General features: G+C 41.1%; 1 protein-coding gene across 1 annotated transcript in view; it reads left to right on the top strand.

Moving 5' to 3' along the window:
• The first annotated feature begins 22,334 nt into the window (after positions 1-22,334).
• The window catches only part of LOC136873168 (tetra-peptide repeat homeobox protein 1), a 245,950-nt gene continuing 243,434 nt past the window's right edge, over positions 22,335-24,850 (top strand). Inside the window, exon 1 of the mRNA XM_067146687.2 lies at positions 22,335-22,379. The gene's annotated coding sequence lies outside the window, so the exon portion shown is untranslated. The remainder of the gene's footprint in view (positions 22,380-24,850) is intronic.

Here is a 24,850-nt window from a genome sequence, read left to right as displayed (position 1 = left end):
CAGGTCTTTTGATTTGACTCCCGTAGGCAACCTGCGCGTCGTTATGAGGATGAAATTATGATGAAGACAACACATACTCCCGGTCCCCGTGCCAGGGGAATTAACCAATTATGGTTAAAATTCCTGACCCTGCCAGCAATCGAACCCGGGACTCCTGTAACCAAAGGCCAGCACGCTAACCATTTAGCCATGGAGCCGGACCTATCACCCCCATTAACACAGTAATTAAAACTGAGGAGACTTTTCCTCTTGGTGAAACTTAAAACCTGACTTTTCGTCCCGTTTACCATCAGTTCTCGTATGAAGTAGGTAGTCCTGATGTGAGTCCAATACACTAATTGTGGTCTTACCAGAGACCTCAACTAGAGTTGGTTCCATTGTATGGGGCCTTCACCTGGATTGCTTGATTCAAGAACTGGAAGAAATCCAAAGAAAAGCAGCTCAATTTGTTCTGGGTGATTTTCAACAAAAGAGTAGCGTTACAAAAATGTTGCCAAGATTGGGCTGGGAAGACTTGGGAAAAAAGAGACGAGCTGCTTGACTAAATGGTATGTTCCGAGCTGTCAGTGGAGAGATGGCGTGGAATTATATCTGTAGACGAATAAGTTTCAATGGTGTCTTTAGAAGTAGGAAAGTTCACAATAAGGGGAGTTAGGGATTGGAATAACTTACCAAGGGAGATGTTCAATAAATTTCCGATTTCTTTGTAATCATTTAAGAAAAGGCTAGGAAAGCAACTGATAGGGAATTTGCCACCTGGGCGACTGGCCTAAATGCAGATTAATAGTGATTGACTGATAAGCGGTATGTTCCAAGTTTCGTTTAGAGCTTATCTGGAACATACCCACATACATCCACAATCTCGGTTATTTTTACATTAATTTTCGCCCCTTCTCAACCTCCATTCTGATTGCGGCTGAAGTATGACAACCATCCAGAGTGTCACAGTTCAACTCAGCGACCTCGTAAACAATGTATTCGACATTAATATCAGTCATTTTGGTTTATTTTTATATTTCATCATCTCCCCTAGGAGTGCTAGGGGTGTATAACCCCAACAGTATTTTTTCAGATAGTAAGTCATATGTGTACCAATTTTGTATGAGGGCTATGCTGGAAGAAACACACATACATCCATATTGTTGGTCATTTTGCACATTTTATTTTCCGCCCTCTCTCATCTCAATGCCGTTGGGGACTGAACATGGACTTCAACGACATCCGGAGTATCATTATTCACCTCAGCGACCCGTAAACTATGGGCTGTACATTAATATTTGTCGTTGTCTATTCTGTGATTTTTTGTAATTCACCTCCGACCCTAGAGGTGCTAGGGGTATCTTACCCCATAGTAATCTCTTCCAGATAGTAAGCCATACGTGTACCAAGTTTGGTTGAGAGGTATGCTAGAACATACACACATACGTCCTTAAACTTGGTCACTTTGGACATTTCCTTTTCTTTCTTTCTCCCATTCTCACCCCCCCCCCCACTCCCCCTGCCGAATGGGACTGAACTTTGTCTTAAACAGCATCGAGAGTATCACAGTTTATCTCAGGAAATATTTTTACATCTCACCCCTTCCCACCGCCACCGCTAGGTACGATAGTGTTGTCAAACCTCTACGCAGTTTGTCCCCTGATAGTAAGTCATAAGGCCGGGCTGAGTGGCTCAGACGGTTAAGGCACTGGCCGTCTAACCCCAACTTGGCAGGTTCGATCCTGGCTCAGTCTGGTGGTATTTGAAGGTGCTCAAATACGACAACCCCGTGTCGGTAGATTTACTGGCACGTAAAAGAACTCCTGCGGGACTAAATTCCGGCACCTCGGCGTCTCCGAAGACCGTAAAAGTAGTTAGTGGGACGTAAAGCAAATAACATTATTATTATTATTATTATATATTAGTAAGTCATAAGTGTACCAAGTTTGGTTGAAATCACTCTCGTAGTCCCGAAAAGTATGGATTCAACACTAATGTTGGTCGTTTTTAATTATAATATTGTATTTCTCCCCATTCCCAAGGGTTTCCAGGGGTGTCATTCCCCCATTGTTTTTTTCCAGATAGTAGGTAGGCCTAATACTTGCATCATGTTTAGTTGGCAGCTATGCTGGAACATACACACAAACATCCATAATCTCGGTCATTTGGACTGTTTTTTTTCACCCCTTCTCACCTCCCCCTGCCGACTGGGGCTCAACTTCGACTTAAACGACATTCATTTGAGCGAGCCTGAAAACTATGATATCTTACTCCCCGCTCGCCCCCACCCAAAGGGTGCTGAACTTCGACACCAAAAAAATCGGGACTGTCACTATTGACCTTAGAGACTCCGAAAACTGTGGATTTGACGCTATTTTAGATTACTTTTATATCTCACTCCCCTTCTCACCCTCTACTACAAAGGGAGCTGAACTTGGACTTCTAAAAAATCCGGAGTGTCACTATTCATCAAAGCGACCCCTACAACTATGGATTCGACACTATTCTCGATTATTTTTATATCTCATCCCCCTCGCCCCCCACTCTAAGGGATAAGAAATCCGGAGGGCCACTATTCATCTCAGTGACCCCAAAAACTATGGGTCCGACACTATTTTCGATTATTTTTATATCTCACTACTCCCTCGCCCGTACCCCAAAGGGGACTGAACTTGGACTTATAAGAAATCCGGAGTGTCACTATTCATCTCAGCGACCTCGAAAACTATGGATTCGACACTATTTTTGATCATTTTCATCCCCATCACCCCTAAGGGTTAAACAATCCGGAGTGCCACTATTCATCTCAGCGACCTCGTAAAGTATGGATTCGACACTATTTTCGATTATTTTCATATCTCACACCCTCACTCCCCCGCTCCTAAGGTTGCTTGGGGTGTCTTACCCCCCACGCGGTTTGTGTCCTGATACTAAGTCATAAGTGCACCAAGTTTGGTTGAAATCGCTCCAGTGGTTTTGGAGGACACGCAATATTTGCACATATACAAACAATAACATTTATATAGATTATATAGAATATAGATTATAACATTTTTTATATTGGTATTATATAGGCTCGCCTTTTCTCGCTAGGGGCTCCGCCCCCAATCCCCAGTTGCTCTTCGTTAGGAGTGGTGAACCATGCTTTTCGCATGTTTGATTATTTGCCATTTCATTATGCAAATTTCTTCCTTCAGCTTTGTCTTTCAGTGTTTACATGTGTCAGTCTAATGACGTCCAGTAGGGAGCAGCACACGCTATGTTTTTATCTGTGAGGTCGTTCGTTTTGCTAGAGCGATAATTTTTATTCTGAGAAGTTCTTCTTCTGTTCTATGTGTGGCGGTTACTAACAATGGCTGCCGCTATGTTTGGTGTAGCATTTTTATGCTTTAAATATTCATTTAGTGTGTTCAAGCTTGGACCTTTCACGCTAATTGCTATTCAATTTTACCACTGAAAATCACAGGTATGTGGTGGTTTTGTTTATATTTAAATTTGATGACGAGTCGTTCCCGAATGTTACAGTCGATGACATACATCTTTCTGCTCCGTCGCACGATGTGCTTTGAATGAATGTGTTTGTGGTCTTGTGGTAGTAATGGAAAAAGGGTCTCTGTGGTTATGATTTGGTGCACTGCGTGCTTTAATACGGTGTGATCCTCATGATATGCCCCTCGTCTCGACCACAGGAGGCGCAATCCAGGTCGTACGAGGCGCAACGTGCCATTGATGTGAATAAGGTAATGTTCAATTCTGACCTTATGTGTAATTGCACGCCGCACGCAAACATTTGAGTACGTGAGATCCGCTGGTAATGACCGTGGAGTCATAATTTATGGTTTGTATTTGACTACGAAATTTGAACGGCCGTTCGTGTTTTATTTTCCCGATACCCTCATTGTGTGAGTGTGAATGTGGTATGCATGTGATTTGGGATGTGTGGGGGAGAAAAGGATGGTATATCGATCGACCTGTTGTGTTTGTCTTTCTAATTCTGCGCCTTATTTTGTTCTCAGCGCTGAGCTATATATTTTATTTCTTATCCGTGGCTGATACTCAGCTTGAGTAGCCGCCATGTTGGTTTCATATTTGCGCATGGGCGTACCTATTGTATTCTTTGGATCTGTCTTGGCTTTGATTGGTCCATGGAGGCTGTGCTCAGTCTCATCTGCCGTTATTCTTATCTGCCTTTTGTTCTCCGGCACGGCTTATTGTTGTGCTGAGGCTTCTCATTGTTAGTTGCCCGTGTAATATGTGGTGCAGTGCATTGGATAGGTGAATCCTGGTAAAACGGGCGACCTGGTTGATTGTTAATGATAGAAATGAAGCTGCCGGTAATGTAATAGTGATGTGTTGAGGGGCAGTGAGCATTTTAAATTACGTATCAATACATTGATGGGAATTAGCCTTGAGCTCACGCCATGTTACGACTATGTGAACATGATTAAGGTATGTCCATGTTTATTACGATTAATTTCACTGTTTATTTTGTGTAATTTTTCTTCTCTTGTTTTAAATGTTTTTTCTCATATTCATTTAATAAATCCCCTGGTTTAAACCATTCCTTCTTTTATTGCTAATAGATGTAGTCTTGCCCTTATTACCTAATTACAAGGGGGGAGGTTCAGTTCAGGGTTATGTATGTGCCTTGCCCAGTCCACACGATCCGGGCCTCAAATATTGTACCTCATGAATATTTAACAACGGTGTTGTTTGGATCACTGATTTATGTAGTGATAGATCGGGTGGGTGTGGCTCAGTAAATGGTAGCAGAAGCGTGCTCGACTGGGATACCTTCTCTGAAAGGAAATCGGACGAGGTAGAGCCGGAAACCCATTCGAAGTCAGTTCTGGTTGCTTTAATTTAATCTCATGATGCAGTTAATCTCTGGCCCTAATTTTAATTGTAATCTATAATTTATGTGCATTGTTGAATTCATATCCATTGTTGTTACTTTGTGTATGTGTCTCGTGTTTTTTTGTTAAAAATGAAGCCACGTTTTCCAGTGTTGACTTAGTTAAATGTAACAAAGGTTTTTCAGTCTGTCAAACACACAGCAAATACAATGTAAATTAAAACACTATAAACATATCTGTAAAACACACACTAACATACAAAGAATGACATGTTTCGTTCTACAAGAACATCCTCAGATTCTATCAAATCACTTAAAAACAAGCTTATATATGTACAGTATTGTTTGTTAGCGTAAATTTGTCAATGATCGAGAGATTAGTGATAACATGAAACAGTAATGACAACAAATAAAATATATACAATTATTAATATAATGAAAAAATTACGTATTTATCTAGACTGCCGACGTTAAGTCCGTCGTCACCAAGCACTATTTCACACAGTCCTGAAATTAACTTCCCCTTCTCCTAGGCCCAGTTCCGACCGTCATGCCGAAGTAAACCCCGTGTTTGAAATTGCTGTGTAATTGAATTTTTGGAGCGAGTTGAGGACATAGCTGAGTGTAGCTCGTTACCTCTCGATTTGTTTGTGCCCGTCATTCCGGGAATGCTAGAGGGACCGGCTCTAAAATGGTATAGGCTTATTAAAGGGAGCATGATAACGTGGAGTGAATTCGCCAGCCGCATAAAGGAGCGATTCGGGGTATCTGATATGGACTACTGCCTGAAGCAGGAAATCTTTCGTAGAACGCAAGGAGTAGGTGACCGAGCTCGATAGCTGCAGTCGTTTAAGTAGGGCCAGTGTCCAGTATTCGGAAGATAGTAGGTTCTAACCCCACTGTCGGCAGCCCTGAAAATGGTTTTCCGTGGTTTCCCATTTTCACACCAGGAAAATGCTGGGGCTGTACCTTAATTAAGGCCACGGCCGCTTCCTTCCCACTCCTAGCCCCTTCCTGTCCCATCGTCGCCATAAGACCTATCTGTGTCGGTGCGACGTAAAAGCAACTAGCAAAAAAAGGAGTAGGTGAAAGCATCGACGACATGCCACTGGAATTTTGACGTTATTTAAAGGCATGAATGTTAAGGTGCCCGATGACGAGATTTTCGACCATTCTATAGAAATCTTGCCCCCGACTACAAGCTGCACATTAAACAGTCTCTAGTTCAGAGCGTCGACATCATCAACCTGGGTCGCGAATTCGAGGGCATAGTTAGCCAAAACAAGCAATACCGTCCGCCTCCCATTCCATCCGAGTGCTCCTTTCCTGACGTCGCTTGTCGTACGCCCATCAAATCTGTTAGTTTTGATACCTCCCCTCCTCCATCTCGTCTCGTCCGTAGCCCCGAACGCAGGCCCAACCTTCAAACTCCGCCCCCGCTTTATGCCAATGCAAACCAACCATCCAACACGGCTCCTGTAAAGGGTGGCAGAGTCAAGTCGTGCTGGAATTGTGGTCAATCAAGTCACGTATCAAAGAACTGTTGGTCCAGGCCTCCTGCAAAGTGTTCTCAGTCTGGTCTTGTTGGTGTCACAGTGCGCGTATGTCCTCGTTGTAACCCTCAGCAGGGAAACTAGAGGCGCGCCGGCGTGATGGCCCGCCGTTGGCGCCTAAGGTCGGTCTCAATAAAAGGATCTGGGACCTTCCGTCATCTACCCCATGGGCCAAAGTTTATGTTAGATCTCGTGTATTGTATGGCATGTTGGATACCGAGTCGTGTATTTCTCTTGTAGACATCCCTGGTGCTTTCTATGAAATTAGAGTATCTTCCTGAGAGTGAGAACCAGAGAAAGTACGTGTCTGTCGATGGTCGTGAGGTGTGTCCCGTTGGTAGAACGAAGTGCCATATCAAGCTACATGGTTTGTCGTGGGATTGGACGTTTCATGTTGTGCCCAACCTGTCCGCGCCGATCATACTAGGGACTGACTTTATGCTGGCTACCGGCTTGTCCCTCGATTTCATTAATCGATCCTTTGCCTTTCGCTTCAAATCTGATGTCAGTTACCCCTTTGAGACACCATTTCAGCGTCCCACTGTGTCCGCCCTGACGGAACCTCTTCTTGTTAATGCCTCATGTGAACTCAGCGAAAACCAAAATTTCATGTTGAACTGACTGTTAGAGGAGTTTTCCGACGTCTTGACCGACAAGCTTGGGTTGCCAAGAATTTCCCGTACGCCATCGAACTCAAAGATGACACTCCTGTGAAGTCCCCTCCGTTCAGTTGTTCGCCCCCGAAGTTCAAAATCAAAATCAAAATCTCTTTATTTGCAAATGAGGTGTCTACCTCGGTGGCAAATGGTACACTAAAATACATTATTGTCAAGCACTAAATATTAAATTAACAAGAGAATAAAATTTTCCTATAATACAATATTATATAATTTACGCTAACATTTTTTTTCTATTAAACACACTGCTCATCCTTAATAAATTTACATTGTTTACAAAATTCTACTTATAATATCTCCTGTACTACTTACAAATATAGTCAACTGATATACAGTATGTGGAATTACTTCAAATAATACTGCACAACTGGTATAAGAATGAAATTTACATTGCATTTATTTACTTTTCTTTACCCATTCTGGAACCTAAGTAGCATAACGACCTGCTGCGTCTTAACCAGAACCCCTTTTACCACCACTTTTCAGAGTTCCTGAAGGGACTTCACAGCTACCGTAGCGGTCCCAGGGCCCTCGAAGTCCCCACTGTACTTCACCCCTACAGGCAGTCTCCTACTTTGGCTGTCCAAACTCCTTAGACCAGCGGATGGAATTAATTTATTCACACATATTTTTTATTTACATTAACCTGCACTGGTCGAATGCCCTCTAACATTTCATTTATTTTCTCTTTGCTGTTTATTCTCTTTTTGAATATCTGTACAGATTTTGGAAAAGGATCAAACACTACCCCTGGTAAACTGTAGCACTCCTTCACACCCTTCCCAGTGAAAGAAAATTTACCCCAATCGCTTCGGCTAAAATTCCTTCGAATTTTATATTTGTGGTCAGTCCTGCCAATATAATTATTTTCCAACTGAAGCCTCTCACGGATATCTCCCCATGCTTCTTCTCCTGTGTAGGCTCTATATACTCCTATAAGTCTAGTTTTCTCCCTTATCTTACTTAAAGTTTCCCACCCTAGTTCCTTTAACATTTCTGATAAAATACTCTTTCTCCTGAAATCCCCTGTTACAAATCTTGCTGCTTTCCTCTGCATACTATCTATTTCTTTTATTAGGTATTCTTGGTGAGGATCCCAAACACTGTTTGCATATTCCAATAATGGACGAACCATACTTAAGTAACTTTTCTCTTTTAATTCTTTGTTGCATCCTTTAAGTAGCCTCGTTATGACATGTAACGATCTGTATGCTTTCCCAACAATGTCATCCACATGACCCTTCCAGTGCAAATTACTTTCAAATCTTACACCTAAGTATTTGCACTTGCCATCTTTTGGGATAACTACCCCATCCAAAGTATATTCAAATTCAGTCTTAAAACTCCTGTTTGTAAATGTTGTAACAGTTGATTTGCCTCGATTAACCTTCATGTTATTCTCTTCAACCCATTGTTGGATACTCTCAAGGTCCCCTTGTAATTCTGAACAATCCTCAATGGTATTTATTTCCTTATAAACAATTATGTCATCTGCATACAATCTTATTTTTGATGTTATATTGTTCCCTAAATCATTTACGTATATTAAGAAAAGTAACGGACCGATTATACTACCCTGGGCAATTCCCTTCCAAACTTTCTCTTCCTGCGATACGTTAATTCCTACTTTGACTTTCTGAACCCTTGAATTTGGAAATGTTTTTACCCAACGTGTAACCCTTACGTCCAATCCTATTCCCTCCAATTTTTTAAATAATATTTCATGTTCCACTCTATCAAAGGCTTTGGAAAGATCTATGGCTCCTGAATCCAATTGATCTGATATGTCCTGCTGAAATCCCACCAGTTGTGCCTCACAAGAAAATTTCTTTCTAAGTCCATACTGGCTCCTCATGAACCAATTTTTATCATCACATATCCCACTGATGTACTTTGATATTAAACTCTCCAGTATTTTACAAACTATACTGGTCAGGCTGATTGGTCTGTAGTTCTCTGGTTTCCTTTTATCACCCTTTCCTTTATAAATTGGTATTATTATAGATTCCTTCCATTCCTTTGGTATTACACTATTATTTATGACATAGTCAAAGAGAAATTTTAAATAAGGCACTATGTACCACCCCATTGTCTTTATCACCTCCCCAGTAATTTGATCACTTCCTGCTGCTTTTCCTTGCTGAAGAAGTTGGATTTCTCTGAAAATATCTTCATTTGTGAATGAGAAGCTTCTTGTTTCCCTCTGTGTCTCTCCCTCTGTATCTTCTGTTTCGGTTTCCAACTCCTGACAATCACCTACTGAATCTCTGAATTCCCTACTAAAGAGGTTTGCTTTCTCAGTATCTGTTAAATAGTGTTCACCCCCTTCCCCCACCATTGTAGGAATTTGGATTCCTTTTCCTTTTTGATTCCTGATATATGAATGCAGCTTTTTCCATTTCCCTTTGTGGTAATTACGCTCTTGAAGAATGCCATTCATATAATTCTCTTTTGCTTCCTTTTTCACTCTATTCAGTTCCATCATCAGCTGTTTTCTACTTTCTCTACTCTCCCTACCTTCTTTGATTTTCCTGTTTAATATTCTAAATTTTCTTTTTAATTTTCTTATTTCCCTTGTATAATAAACAGCGTCTGAGGTCATTTTACCCTTCTTAACAGGTACAAATCTCTTCTCTCCTTCCCAAAGGATTCCTTTGAATTTAGCCCAAAGTGTATCCACATTACTCCCTTCACTTATCCAACAACTGAATTGTGATTTAAGGTAAGTCCCAAATTCATCAACTTTAGTTTTTCTGTACAATTTCTTGTCTTGTGTGACCCTCTTATTAAGCCTTTTTGGTACCAGTCCTACATCCATTATTGCAGCCTTATGGTCACCTATTCCTTCAATTACCTCAGTTTTATCAACAATTTCCCATGGTTTAACCAAGAATACATCTAGTAAGTTATTGAGACGAGTCGGTTCTTGTACTACTTGTGTAAATCCTCCCTCCCAAATTAACTTATTTGCCAGTTTCTGTTCATGGGCTTCACTTGCAGCTCCACTCCATTCAACCTCAGGCAAGTTTAGATCTCCCCCAATTATTACCACATCATTATTATTGTTTTTATGAGTATAATCCATTATTTTCTCAAATATTTCCATGTCTCTTTCCTCTCTTCCAGGCCTGTATGTTCCTATAATTCTCACCTCCTTCATATTATCGCAAATTAATTTTATCCCTAATATTTCATCCCTTTCATCGGTAAACCATTCATGTGAACAATAAGTTTCCTTCACCAGAATAAACACCCCCTCTCCCTTTTTATCTCCTCGGTCTCTACGATAGACTGTGTACCCTTCTGGAAATACCTCTCTATTACCCACCCCTTCTCTCAACCACGATTCCACTCCTATCACCACATCAGTCTCATAAGATTCCATCAATGTACCAAATTTTAATTGTTTATTTACTACACTCTGACAGTTTACCAAGAACAATCTCAGGCCCCCTTCCTCCCTAAAACTTGACTGTTGCAATTGGGTAACTTGAAATTCCTTACTTTCCTGAGTTTCATTTTCTATTTGGCTGAGCCAGCTTGAAGTACAGCTGGCTCTTTCTACTAGTTTTCCTGGTCAGTATTATAACTCAAGGGAGTTGCCTTTTTTACAGTACATATCTTATGATTAATAAAATCTAGAACGATATTTGCTATCTTTTGTTTACCTGAATTGTTTAGATGAAGGCCATGCTTTGTGTAACAGTGTCTCTCGAAACTGCTGCTATCAATTACCTGTGTATTACGAAAATGTTTACAAATTTTAACTATATCTGTATTAACTTTGTCCACTTCAATGTTCACACACGAGTCTCTAATCGAATCATGCCTGTGGGGCACGTTCACTACAAAGATGTTAGTGTGAGTCAGCTTACCTAGTGTACATTTAAGTTCAGAAATAACATTCTTAACGTCGTTGTGAGCTACGTCGTTCGTTCCGCCGATGATTACTACTGCTTCACTACTTCCGAGATTTCTTGCCGCCTGCTCGGTGTTTTCCAATACCTTCTTCATTGGGGCCCCAGGATAGATGACTGCCGATGCTGCAATATCTTCATTGACTATTTTCTCCGCAATTCCCCTCGCCTGGCTATCACCAAATATAAGAATGTTCGACACATTCACCGATGCACTGTGTGGGATTTTAGGCCTAACTTTGCCGCTTCTCGTAACGGGTTTTGTGCTATATGTTTGACTGCTTCCTATACGGATACCTTGCGTATTGCTTAATTCCCTCAGGGCTGAAATTCTATTTTTTGTGTCAATTACAAAGTTGTTCTTATTTAACTGTACACTTTTCCTCCTAGAATCTGAAGCAACTTGACACCACGCGCTAGAATTCACGGAGCCACCTGTGTTCTGAGTGTTTACTGGTACCGGTACTTTCGATTCCAGTAAACATACCTTCTCCTTTAAAATCTCATTCTCCGCTTTTAATGCTTGTAAATCCTGTTGCAATAAAGAGAGAATTACAAGTACATTATCATTACCTCCATCCTCCAAGGAATGAGACGCCAGCGATTCGTTGACCGTTGTAGGCCTAGGTTTGTTACCGCTATTCAAATTGCTCTCGCCACAGCTAACACAAGTCCAAGTATCTTCATTTTTAGCAAAACCAGCACTACATATACACTCAAAATGGTACCAAATTAAACACTTTTCACACTGGTTACCATTCTTCACTCGCTTCTTGTTTACACCACACTTATTCCCGATTATTTCGCAAGAGAACCGGGAGCTATCTTCACTTACATCCTTCGCTGACGCCATCTTGTACCAGGAATTTTCGAGAAACGTTCTAGCATTCGGATGAAAGATCAATTTGCTTATGACGAACGGTTTCCTACTCTTTCATTTATGATAATTACACGCCACCGTTCAAAAAAGACTCTATGAGGGAATATGTCAACGATCTGCTAGATAAAAAGGTCATCAGTCACTCCAAGTCCCACTTTAGTAGTCCCGCCTTCCTAATCCCTAAAACGGACGGCATATTTAGATTCGTGATAGATTACAGAAAGGTGAATAAGAACATTGTCTTCGACAGCTTTCCATTGCCCACCATCGAAAGTGCCTTCCAGCATTTTCATGGCGCCAAGTATTTCACTGTATTTGACTTCAATTCCACATACTATCAGATCCCCTTGGACCTTAAAAGTCGCCCCTGTACTGCCTTCGCCACTCCGTTTGGATTGTTCGAATTCAATAAAGTCCCGATGGGCATATCTGTAGGAGGACAAGCGCTTAGCCGCGTGATGGACTCAATTTTCCTGTGTATTTAATTTTTTGGACGATCTTCTGATCTTCTCGCCCAGCTTTGACGAGCACCTGGCACATCTTCGTGTAGTTCTCAGTCGGTTGCGCAAGCACCTACATCTTAATATGAATATATCCCCAAAATTTTATTTCTTTACGTCCAGTAGTTTTGGCTCTACGATGATGAATCAGTCAGTCAGTCTGTAGTCAGATTTTGGGGATATACTGTATTCATATTAAGATGTAGGTGCTCGCTAAGAGAGGATTTTTGGATATTCCTTCGCTAAGGGGGTGAAAAGAGGGGTGAAATTTTAAAATGAGTGTGTCTATATCTCGAAACTTTAAAAGTTTACAGAAGTAGAAATTGGTATTTAGAATCTTCTTTAAAAATAAGGAAACACGTATTTTTTTGTTTTCAGAAAATCCCAATAGGAGGGGTGAAAAGGGGTGAAAATGGGGAAAATGGGTTGAATGCCCTTAATCAGGATACCAGTACTTATATCTCAGAAACTGAAGATATTACAGACCTGAAAATTGGTACTTTTGATCTCTTTAAAAAATAAAGAAACACGTATTTTTTTGTTTTTGGAAAATCCAATTAATGGGAGGGTGAAAAGGGGGTGAATTTTTAAAATGAGTGAATCTATATCTCCAAACTTTTAAAGTTTTCAGATATAAAAATTGGTATTTAGAATCTTCATTAAACATAAAGAAACACGTATTTTTTTGTTTTAGGAAAATCGCAATAGGAGGGGTGAGAAGGGGTGAAAACGGGGTTGAATGCCTTTAATGAGGCTACTTATATTTCAGAAACTGAAGATATTACAGACCTGAAAATTGGTGTTTGGGATCTCCTTTAAAAATAAAGAAACACGTATTTTTTTCTGGAAAATCCAATTAAGGGGGGGGGGTGAAAAAGGGGTAATATTTAAAAATGAGTGTATCTATATCTCAAAACTTTTAAAGCTTATAGATGTGAAAATTGGTATTTAGAATCTCCTTTAAAAGTAAAGAAACACGTATTCTTTTGTTTTCGGAAAATCCCAATAGGAAGGGTGAAAAAGGTTGAAAAAGGTGTCGAATGATTTTAATGAGTCTACTTATGTTTCAGAACCTGAAGATATTACAGACCTGAAAATTGGTGTTTGGGATCTCCTTTAAAAATAACGAAACACGTATTTTTTTCTTTTTGGAAAATCCAATTAATGGGGGGGGTGAAAAGTGGGTGATTTTTTAAAATGAGTGTATCTATATCTCAAAACTGTTAAAGTTTATAGATGTAAAAATTGGTAGTTAGAATCTCCTCTAAAAATAAAGGAACACGTATTTTTTTGTTTCCTGTAAATCCCAATAGGAGGGGTGTAAAAGGGTGAAAAATGGGTTGAATGCCTTTAATGAGGATACATATATCTCAGAAACGGAAGATATTACAGAACTGAAAATTTGTATATGTGATCTCCTTTAAAAATAAAGAAACACGTATTTTTTTAGGTTTTGGAAAATCCTATTAATGGCGGTAAAACAGAAGTGACAAATTGGGGTGAAATTTTGGAAAGAATATCTTGGAAACGTAAAATATTACAGACGTAAAAAGTGGGTGTTTTGAATCTCCTGTAAATGTAAAGAAACATAGGTGATTTGTTTTTGGAAACTCCACTTAAGGGGAACCCAAAAGGGTTGAAATTTTAAAATGAGAATTTTTACAGTATAACTAAAAAAACTTAACACGTTACAGAAGTGAAAAATGGTATTTTTATCTCTATTAAACATAAAGAAACGTGTATTTTTAATTTTCGGAAATACCACTTGGGTGGAGGGGGGGTGAAAGTTACTGAAAATGTTGAATTCTTTTAATTAGGCTACTGATATCTTAAAAATGAAGATGTTACAGACATGAAATTTGATATTTGCAATCTGCTTTAAAAGTAAAGAAATACGTATTCTCGGAAAATCCAATGAAGGGGGGAAGGGAGGGGGTGAAAGAATTGAAAAAATAATTGACTTTAATTGTATGAGAATATATACATCTAATAAAAACTAAAGTTGTTACAGACGTGAAAATTCGTATTTGGATCTCCTTTAAAAACAAAGAAAAACGCGTTTTGGGGGAGAAACCATCTTGGGGGGGGGGGCGGGAGTGTAAAGGAGTTGAATTCCTTTCATGAGGACACATAAATCAAAAAGTGAAGAAGTTAGAGTCGTGATAATTGGTATTTAGAAGATTCTTTACTATTAAAGAAACAAGTATTTTAGCGGGAAATTTCACTTGGGGGGGGGGGGGGAGTAGTTTGAAATGAAGTGACAAAAGTAAATTATATTTATGGGGATACTTATATCTCAAAATTGAAGGTAATAGACGTGAACATTGGTGTTTGGAATCTCCCTTAAACATAAAGAAACACGCCTCTTTTAATTTGGGGAGGGGGGGTTGGCAGTAAAAACTAACGGCGGTGGGGTGTAAAAGGAGGTGAGACCAATTGATTTTAGTGTTCTTAATGTACTTATAAGGATCCTCCGTTGCTCAGGCAGCAGCGCGCCGGCCTCTCACAGCTGGGTTCCGTGGTTCAAATCCCGGTCACTCCATGTGACATTCGTGCTGGACAAAACGGAGGTGGGACAGGTTTTTCTCCGGATACTCCGGTTTTCCCTGTCATCATTCATCCCAGCAACACATAATGATAATAATAATAATAATAATAATAATAATAATAATAATAATGTTCCGGACCGTCGTTAAATGTGCGGACCGCGCTGGAAACGGCTCCTGGACGGGTAATGACTAAGAATGTAGTCCGGCCGCGGGTTCAGTGCCGCCAAGGCACCCAATATGACACCACGCCGGATCTCTTGAAGGATTTTATCCAGATTAAAAATGATTATAGGAAAATACGGTATGGCAAAGATTTTCGGACCCAACTGACCGGAAAGAATATCTGAGCCTAGCCCGGGAAGTACGAAATCGATTGCTGGAAAGGAAGATTGAAAAATAGGAGGAAACGTGCCGTAATCTAATAGAAAACAAGTCAGATCGGGAATTTTGGTGGATTCTCGCTGAAAACGAGTCAGATCGCGAATTTCGGCGGATTATATATCTAAAACAATAAGCATTCAATTATAAATTTCAGTATAATACCGTAGCGAAGCACGGGTACCTTGCTAGTCTTATATATATAGATTACTCTATGTTGTTACATATTTGTCTTTTTGTTGTACACTTTGTATTTATATGTATATATTAGTGCTTCTGATACGATAAATAAATGATAATGATATACCCTATCAAAAACCTTGGACAGGTCTATGGCGGTACAGTCCATTTGACCTCCTGAATCTAAAATATCTGCTATATCCTGCTGGAAACCTATATGCTGAGCCTCAGTGGAATAGCATTTTCTAAATGCGGGCTTTTGGGGAACAGGTGAAGGAAAGCGTGAAATCATTGTCAAAAAATTAATGGACTAATAAAAAGTTACAACAATTACGTGAGGACGGGCAGTATCTGCCGAGGGTGGGAAACCGCCTGCTATTGTGCTGGATGTGGTAATACAAACATCCAGCCAAGGGAATTAACCATTTAATACATCCATGTTATTGTTTCTACGTCACACTAACTACTTTTGAAGATTTTTGGAGACGACAGGTGCCGGAATTTTGTCCCGCAGGAATTCTTTTACGTGCCAGTAAATTTACTGACACGAAGCTGACGAATTTGAGCACCTTCAAATATCACCGGACTGTGCCAGGATATAACCTGGCAAGTTGGTATCTGAAGGCCAACGTCTCAACCCTCAGAGCCATTCAAACCAAACCAAACCCCATGGCACTACAGCCCTTGAAGGGCCTTGACCTACCAAGCGACCGCTGCTCAGCCCGAAGGCCTGCAGATTACCAGGTGTCGTGTGGTCAGCACGACAAATCCTCTCGGCCGTTATTCTTGGCTTTCTAGACCGGGGCCGCCATCTCACCGTCAGATAGCTCCTCAATTCTAATCACGTAGGCTGAGTGGACCTCGAACCAGCCCGCAGGTCCAGGTAAAAATCCCTGACCTGGCCGGGAATCGAACCCGGGGCCTCCGGGTAAGAGGCAGGCACGCTACCCCTACACCACGGGACCGGCTCAGAGCCATTCAGCCCGGCGAATTAACCATTTAATCCTCAAATCCCGTTCCAGCCTGGGATCGAACCCGCGTCCCTCTGATAAATGCTGACTAATCAGTCAAGGATTCGGAAAGCATAGAATGATGGATATGGTTGAGAGAGCGATCATAGATTCTTACGACTTACATGGGTCACGTCACGTCACTTCACTTACAACTGTGGGCTACAAGTTACCTCCCTAGCTTACACCTTTTAGTGTACATTGTAATCAAAGTTTTTTTCAGCCTGACGCTCCTTTTAAGCCGTTCTTCCGCCGAGAATTGCCGCGGTTTTAGTAGGCTCTTCCTCTGGATCATCCCTCAATTCCGCAACTAGGCGGGATTCCACTGAGACAACACTTGGGCGACATGGAGCATGCGGCTGGCAACAAATGTTGCTCTTTGTAGCATGCGGCTTGTTGTCAGTCGTGCACAAAAGATGTGGTATGCCACGTGTGTTGCCGGGTGTAGCATGCGTCACTTGTGGAGACTTGTCGTCAACTGCAAACATTATTCCATCAAGGCAACCAAGACAACAGTTCCTCACTCGACTTTGACCGGCTGGTGACAGCTATACTTCCTTGTTTCGAATTTCTCAACCTATCATCTCACGACTCACGAATCATCCCGGAAATGTGCACGACGCGGAGTGATCCAAGGTGATAAGTCATAGAGCCCTTGGCAAACAAACCACGTCGGAATTTTCAAGAGGCGAAAGCCATTAGTGATGATTTTTTGGAGTACTTTTTCAGATGAAGGTCGTGTACCATGACAGAATCTGTATGCCTAGAGGTACGGGAAGATTTAGAAACTTCTTGTTCACTGGAATTTAATGATACTTGAAAAAATTAAAATGTATTAGTTTTAAGCAGAATATCCTAACCCTATTATGATTATTTTACCCCCTTACAGTTATACTAGGAGAATGAAAGAGAACTCGTGGCAACTATAACAATAAGTAGACAAAAATACCATGGCACTACAGCCCTTGAAGGGCCTTGGCCTACCAAGCGACCGCTGCTCAGCCCGAAGGCCTGCAAATTACGAGGTGTCGTGTGGTCAGCACGACGAATCCTCTCGGTCGTTATTCTTGGATTTCTAGACCGGGGCCGCTATCTCACCGTCAGATAGCTCCTCAGTTCTAATCACGTAGACTGAGTGGACCTCGAACCAGCGCTCAGGCCCAAGTAAAAATCCCTGACCTGACCGGGAATCGAGCTCGGGGCCTCCGGGTAGGAGACAGGCACGCTACCCCTACACCACGGGGCCAGCGATAACTAAACATAGTGAGGAAGAAAATGACTATGATGAAACAGTGTTGGAAGACTGCGTAATTAGAGTAGCGGCGAAGAATACCCGAATAAAAAGTAGATTAATTGTTGTGTGTTAACAGTGTAGAAAAGAGAACCATTTGTTGTTATGCTATTAAACAACGTATTTACGAGAAATCGATAGGCATGGAAATGCCATAATATACTGATATTTAGAATTTATTATTACTGTTATTGTTCGTTATTATTATTATTATTATTATTATTATTATTATTATTATTATTATTATTATTATTGTACAATAATGTTATTGGCTTCAAGTCCCACTAACTACTTTTACGGTTTTCTGAGTCGCCGACGTGCCGGAATTCAATGCAGCAGGCGTTATTTTACGTGCCAGTAAATCTGCCGACACGAGGCTGACGTAGGTCTACTAAAACACCTTCAAATACCACCGGACTGAGTTAGAATCGAACCTGCCAAGCTTATTGTTGTTGTTGTTGTTGTTGTTGTAGTTAGTACTATGATGTCATTAAATTCTATTTTAATAGTTATCTCTAATTTATTTATTTCTAGTGCAAACTATTGCCAGTACTAATAAGGATAAAACCAGGAACTGAATAATAATAATAATTGTACCGGGCGGTACACCTCCGCTCCGCTAATTCAAACATTGCGCCGGTTGAAACTCCTCTACTGGAGGAAGCCTGAACTTTAACTACAGTGTTAATTCTCAAGTTTCTCAGAAGATGTCCCTACTTGTAAATTTTGAAGTTTTCTGAACTGTGTCGTTTTCGATGTATTTTTGTTTTGCCTGTAGTAAGAAGTGTGGACATTCTCTTCTAGATGGCACTACTGAAGGACTACAATTATGCACCCTAGTGCGAAGTGAACGAACTGTGTTTTTGGAGAAATTTTGGGTTCATAAGTTTGTTCTTTGTTAAATTTCTTTCAGTCATTGTTTAAGTTGGCAATATTAACCCTTTCTTTCCGCCAGTTTTGAATTTGACCAATAAGGAATTTCTGTAATTCATTTTCCACCAATAAGGGGTTTCTTCTTCGTCTAGTGTAGTAGTTTTTGCCATTATCCAATAAAAGGCTTGTGGGCGGGTGTTCTCATTCATGAAAGGTCTCGAATGTTCCGCGAGGGTATATAAACTGCTGATTTTCGGGTCTCTGCGCCACTTCAGTAACATCTATCAGTGTGTAAAGTACGTAGCAGGGGGCGGGAAGCGCCTCTTACTTCGGGCAGCAGTTCAACCAACAGGTAATGGCCGTTTTATAACTTATTTTCTTGCCAGCTCAGCAGTTTAACCCTCGGGGCGGGTTCGAAGCCTTTTACCATGTAACTTTCCTCTAAAATGTAATAGACTCTTGTTATAAATTCTATCTCCTTAAACTACAAATTGGGATAGAGAGTGCCTAACCCTCTCGAGCTCCCTTTCATATTGTTTTTGAGATGACTACGTTTTCTCAACCATTTTTCTTCGTTTCGTAATGTAATAGTTTTCCTATCGTGTCACCTCTTTAGCATGGGATTAGCCCTTGCATATGCGGCCTAGTGCCCAGTAGGTTTTAATAACGTGTATTAGGAGTGCAGTTTCGCTTCCTCTCAAGTTGGTATTTTGGAGGCCATGTAATTGACCTGTTTCTTTACTTAATAGGCTTCAGTAGGTTGGGTATTTTTACCCCTGTTTTCGTGTGTTTGGAGGTCAGCTTGAAAGTTGAGTTTGGTGTGGCCTTTGATAGGCTGGAACTTTGAGAGCGGGTTGCTCTTTCTTAAAATTTGTTTCTGCGTGCCTCGAGGAGGCTTTACTGTGTAATTGGGAGCAAGAGCTCCTGGGCATGATTGGGGTCTTCTGCCCCTTGGTTGAATCTTGTATATCGTAAGGTTGGGCTTATAGCTCAAGAATTATGTGTCTGGCTCTCGGAGCCCAAATCCTGTAACACTGTAATTGTACATTCTCGAATTGTTGCTAGGCTACTGAGTCCCTGTTATAATGGTTATTTATTGATCTTGAAAAGAAAATATAACCTTGTTAAATTTTATCTTAATTTTAATTTCGCATCTTGAGACCTGTTCCCCCCAGCACCTTCTTTCACCTCTACCTACCACGGACAACTCCGTAACAACAACAATAATAATAATAATAATAATAATAATAATAATAATAATAATAATAATAATAATAATGGCCTTACGTCCCACTATCTACTTTTACGGTTTTCGAAGACGCCGAGGTGCCGCAATTTAGGCTCGCAAGAATTCCTTTAAGTGCCACCGACACGAGGCTGACGTATTTGTGCACCTTCATATACTACCGGACTGAGCCAGGATCGAACCTGCCAAGTTGGGGTCAGAACACCAGCGCCTCAAACGTCTGAGCCACTCAGCCCGGTGGGCATTGAATAAATCACAATTTTATTTACAAAAGTTAATAAGCAGTTAACTTATTTCATTTATTAGAGGAAAACAGTAGCATAAAATCAATTCACCTCATGTTCCTCATTGTCACCTGACGTTTGGAGCATCGATGTCAAGAGAAAGGTAAGTAGATTGTACGCGAACCACAGATTTCCTCTCAATGGAGAAACAACACCAGTTTTCATTTTCTGAATTTTTTATGCTCTCGGTGGAAAGCTGAACGCATTTTTAAAATTTTCTTCAGTTCGTGGACACTGCAGTCATATTTTTTCTGGTGCCATTTTAACGTATGCTTTCTTTTCTACTGTTTTTATAATCACTCAGTGTTACATTCCGCAATTCCGGAGCATTGTGATAATCCCCAATTAAATTCGCAGTGTTTTCAATAGCCCACTTCATCTTGTCGCATGGAAACTGTAGCACCGATCCACACACTGTTGGATCCCGGGCGACACTGTTCGACAAGCATATTTTTGAGGCATGCGGCACCAGAGAGTGTTCGACAGATGGCAACATGTCTCATGCCACACAGCCGCACGCTACATGTCGTGCCGTGTTTCCTCAATTGAAAGTCGACTGCAGCATGCTTCACTGTTGCATGCTCCATGTTGCCCAAATGTTGCCTCAGTGGAATCCCGCCTTTTAAAGATGGTCCACTACATTATGACCTTTGATCTTACATGAATCACCCGCACCTCCTTCAGCCAGCGTGGATGAAATTTCCATTTCTCCTGGAAATTTCTCCGGGTTCATTCCCTTCAGGTGACCTTCGTTTTTCATTATTATTATTATTATTATTATTATTATTATTTTGTTATTTGCTTCACATCGCACCGACACAGATAGGTCTTATGGCGACGATGGGACAGACCCTAATTTAGGTACAGCCTAAGCATTTGCTTGGTGTGAAAATGGGGAACCACGGAAAACAGTATTCAGGGCTGCGGACAGTGGGGTTCGAACCCACTATCTCCCGGATGCAAGCTCACAGCTTCGCGGCCCTAACCGCACGGCCAACTCGCCCGGTCATGCTTATTATTATTACCGACACCAATGCTGTGGTGTAGAGGTAGCGTGCCTGTCTCTTGTTCCAAAGCCCTAGGTTCGTTTTTCGGCTAGTTCAACGATTTGAATTCTGGACTGATGAGTAGAACGAGGTTCACTTGATACGAGATTTCCTCGAGTTCTTAGTTACAGGAACAGAGCGCACAGTGAGATGACGCTACACTGGTTGCCATGGTTATAATAATGATAATTCCATGCAGGCCACAAGCCCAAATGCATACCGTGTTAATCTGTTAATACACATGGTACAGCATCTTCATCTGGCGCCTAGCGAGTCACATGAGTAAGGTTATGTTTTACAACAAAGTCAATGCTCGTCCTGGGTCAACGGTAGGCTCGTAAACAAACAACACACTACAGATGCACCATCATAGGGTTGGTGTCGGAAAGTACGTCCGGCAGTAAAACTCGGCCAAATCAACGTGTAGTGTCAACGTCAAGTAATAAGGAAAAGTCAGGAAGAAGAATAGGAAGAAGGTTGCGACCAGTCTTAATTAAAATGACCGAACGGTCAGAGATCGTGGCTTCGGATCACACCGTCAACAGTCCTAAGATGGTTTTCCGTGGTTTCCCATTTCCATAGCAGGCTCATGCTGGCTGAAGCTGTACCCTAATTAACGGCACGGACGCTTCGATCCGTTTCCTATCCCGATGTCGCGAAAAGTCCTCACTGAATCAGTGTGACTAGTGAAAAATGTAAAATATAACCATCTTCAAAGGCTGCCAACCCACAATGTCCCGACTATGAAGCGCACCGCGTTGCCAACTCTTAGAAACTCTTGTTCGATTCTCGATATGACTGTACCTTATAAATCAGATAAAATGTTTGCACACGAAATTGTTCAATGTTTTGAAATTGTGGAAGTTTCACCCGGAAGTCCTTGAATGACCTGGCCTCAAATTGCACAATCCCTATCACGGTATAGGCCTAGACGGGACTGTGTTGATCGTGTCCGTACACCATTGGAAGAACAATTGACAGGAAATACAGCTGAGTGATCAGCGATAATCATGGGGGGATTGTCCTAAGATGTATTGATATACAGGACATAGTGTTTATATAGCACACATCAACACGCGATCGCGTTCAGTATCTTGTTGATATCCTACAGCCATGAAGAGCGCTTTCTCCCTGTTGATTTTAGCAGCCCTCGCTGTCGTGGTAAGTCCTTCTGACATTCCATTACTAGTAAACTGCCTTTACAGTGAATACCGGTACTGTTCTTCAGTGGCGTGCGGTGAACACGTTCATTATCCCAGCTGAAAAAATGTGTTTTTTTTTTTTTTAAATACAAGCAATCGTAGCCCCACTGCACTCTCTAAAGTCAACACTGCCATTTTATAAGGCGGCATTTTTCGGGGAAAGGTCTACCTGAGAAAGGTCTTTCAAGAATACTTTCAACCAAAATTAAGAGGGGAATTCCTCTAGCCAGTATTATTGTACCTTTATGATTTCATATATATATATATAAATGATAATAAAGAAGTGGAATCAGAGACAAGGCTTTTTGAGAATGATGTTATACCGTAGAGAGTAATAAATAAGTAAGAAGATTGTGAGCAACTGCAAAATGACCTTGATAATGATGTAAGATGGACAGTAGGCAATGGTATGATGAAATGAAATGAAATGAAATGTCGTCTGGCTTTTAGTGCCGGGATATCCCAGGGCGGGTTCGGCTCGCCAGGTGCAGGTCTTTCTATTTGACTCCCGTAGGGGTCCTGCGCGTCGTAATGAGGATGAAATGATGATGAAGACAACACATACACCCAGCCTCCGTGCCATTGGAAGTAACCAATTAAGGTTAAAATCCCCGACCCGGCCGGGAATCGAACCCGGGACCCTCTGAACCGAAGGCCAGTACGCTGACCGTTCAGCCAACGAGTCGGACAGTGGTATGATGATAAACGGAGATAAAAGTCAGGTTGCGAGTTTCACAAATAGGAAAAGTCCTCTCAGTTTTAATTACTGCGTTGATGGGGTGAAAGTTCCCTTTGGGGATCATTGTAAATACCTAGGTATTAATGTAAGGAAATATATTCCTTTGGGTAATCACATAAATGAAATTGTAAATAAAGGGTGTAGATGGTTATGAGAGTATTTAGGGGTTGTAGTAAGGATGTAAAGGAGAGAGCATATTTGTCTCTGGTGAGACCCCAACTAGAGTATGGTTCCAGTGTATGGGACCCTTACCAGGATTACTTGGTTCAGGAACTGGAAAAAATCCAAAGAAAAGCAGCTCGATTTGTTCTGGGCGATTTCCGACAAAAGAGTAGCGTTACAAAAATGTTGCAAAGTTTGGGCTGGGAAGACCTGGGAGAAAGGAGACGAGCTGCTCGACTAAGTGGTATGTTCCGAGTTGTCAGTGGGGATATGTCGTGGGAGAACATCAGTAGACAAATAAGTTTGGATGGTGTATTTAAAAATAGGAAACATCACATCATGAAGATAAAGTTGGATTTCAAGAGGACAAATTGGGGAAAATATTCGTTTATAGGAACGGGAGTTAGGGATTGGAATAACTTACCAAGGGAGATGTTCAATACATTTCCAATTTCTTTGCAATAATTTAGGAGAAGGATGGGGAAACAACAGATAGGGAATCTGCCACCTGGGCGACTGCCCTAAATGCAGATCAGTAGCGATTGACTAATTGATTGATTGATTGATTGATTGATTGATTGATTGATTGATTGATTGATTGATTGATTGATTGTTTGATTGAACCACACACTCGCACATATCGCACATATTTCCAAAACTGATATTCACGGCAGTGAAGACACCATCATAACTTCATCTAGAGCAGATTTTAAATAATGTACGCTACTTACAGTTTCACCCTGTGACACTTCGTGATAGTACAGTCATGGTTTTCACAAAAATACACTAGGGCTAAATATTTGTAACTTAAAAACCTTTACCTAAACTGAATCAGTAAAATTTAACGGTATTTTACCGTCGCCGAAGTTCTATAATTTCACTCACTGAGTACATATGCATCAACGACAAACGAGGGAAAATATTCGTCATGACGTCTAACACACGTTATATTCATGAAGAATGGCAGAGAACTCACGAAAACGTCACCTGTAATCCAAGAGAAACACTACAAAACTTCACTATTTACCACTATACAAAATTCTTTTACTTCGCACCTAGCTCTGTGTTTTTGCTGGGTAACCTAAATATTTTTCTGCGGCTATCGGAAAACATACTCTACACGTGCCATCAATAAATTGCTCAAAAAACTTTATACATGCCGAAATCTTTTATATTACAACTGAACTTATAAACTGGCTCTATTTTTATTAGTAAGACGATGTTCAAGTGACTATTTTTCTTGTAGTGTCTAGTGTGTGGCGCTGAACATTTCGAGTGTCAAATATTAAAACTTACATCCCTTAACTCAGCTAGCTGGCCTGTCGCCGTAAATTGTTGTCGGGGGAAGGCCCACAGCCCCGTCCCACTCCCAGTGCAAGGAAGCTTCAAGTGCATGCGTCAACCAAGCGACTGAAGTTTCACTGGGGGTAGCTCCCTTTCGCGCCGGCAAGGAAATCCAGCTCGCTGGAGAAACTGAACTGCCGTAGTGCGAACGGATTGTCGAGACAGCTGTAGGCCTACTTGGCTTG

Source organism: Anabrus simplex, chromosome 1, assembly GCF_040414725.1.
Source record: "Anabrus simplex isolate iqAnaSimp1 chromosome 1, ASM4041472v1, whole genome shotgun sequence".
NCBI lineage: Eukaryota > Metazoa > Arthropoda > Insecta > Orthoptera > Tettigoniidae > Anabrus > Anabrus simplex.
This window is presented reverse-complemented; position numbering and strand designations above follow the sequence as displayed.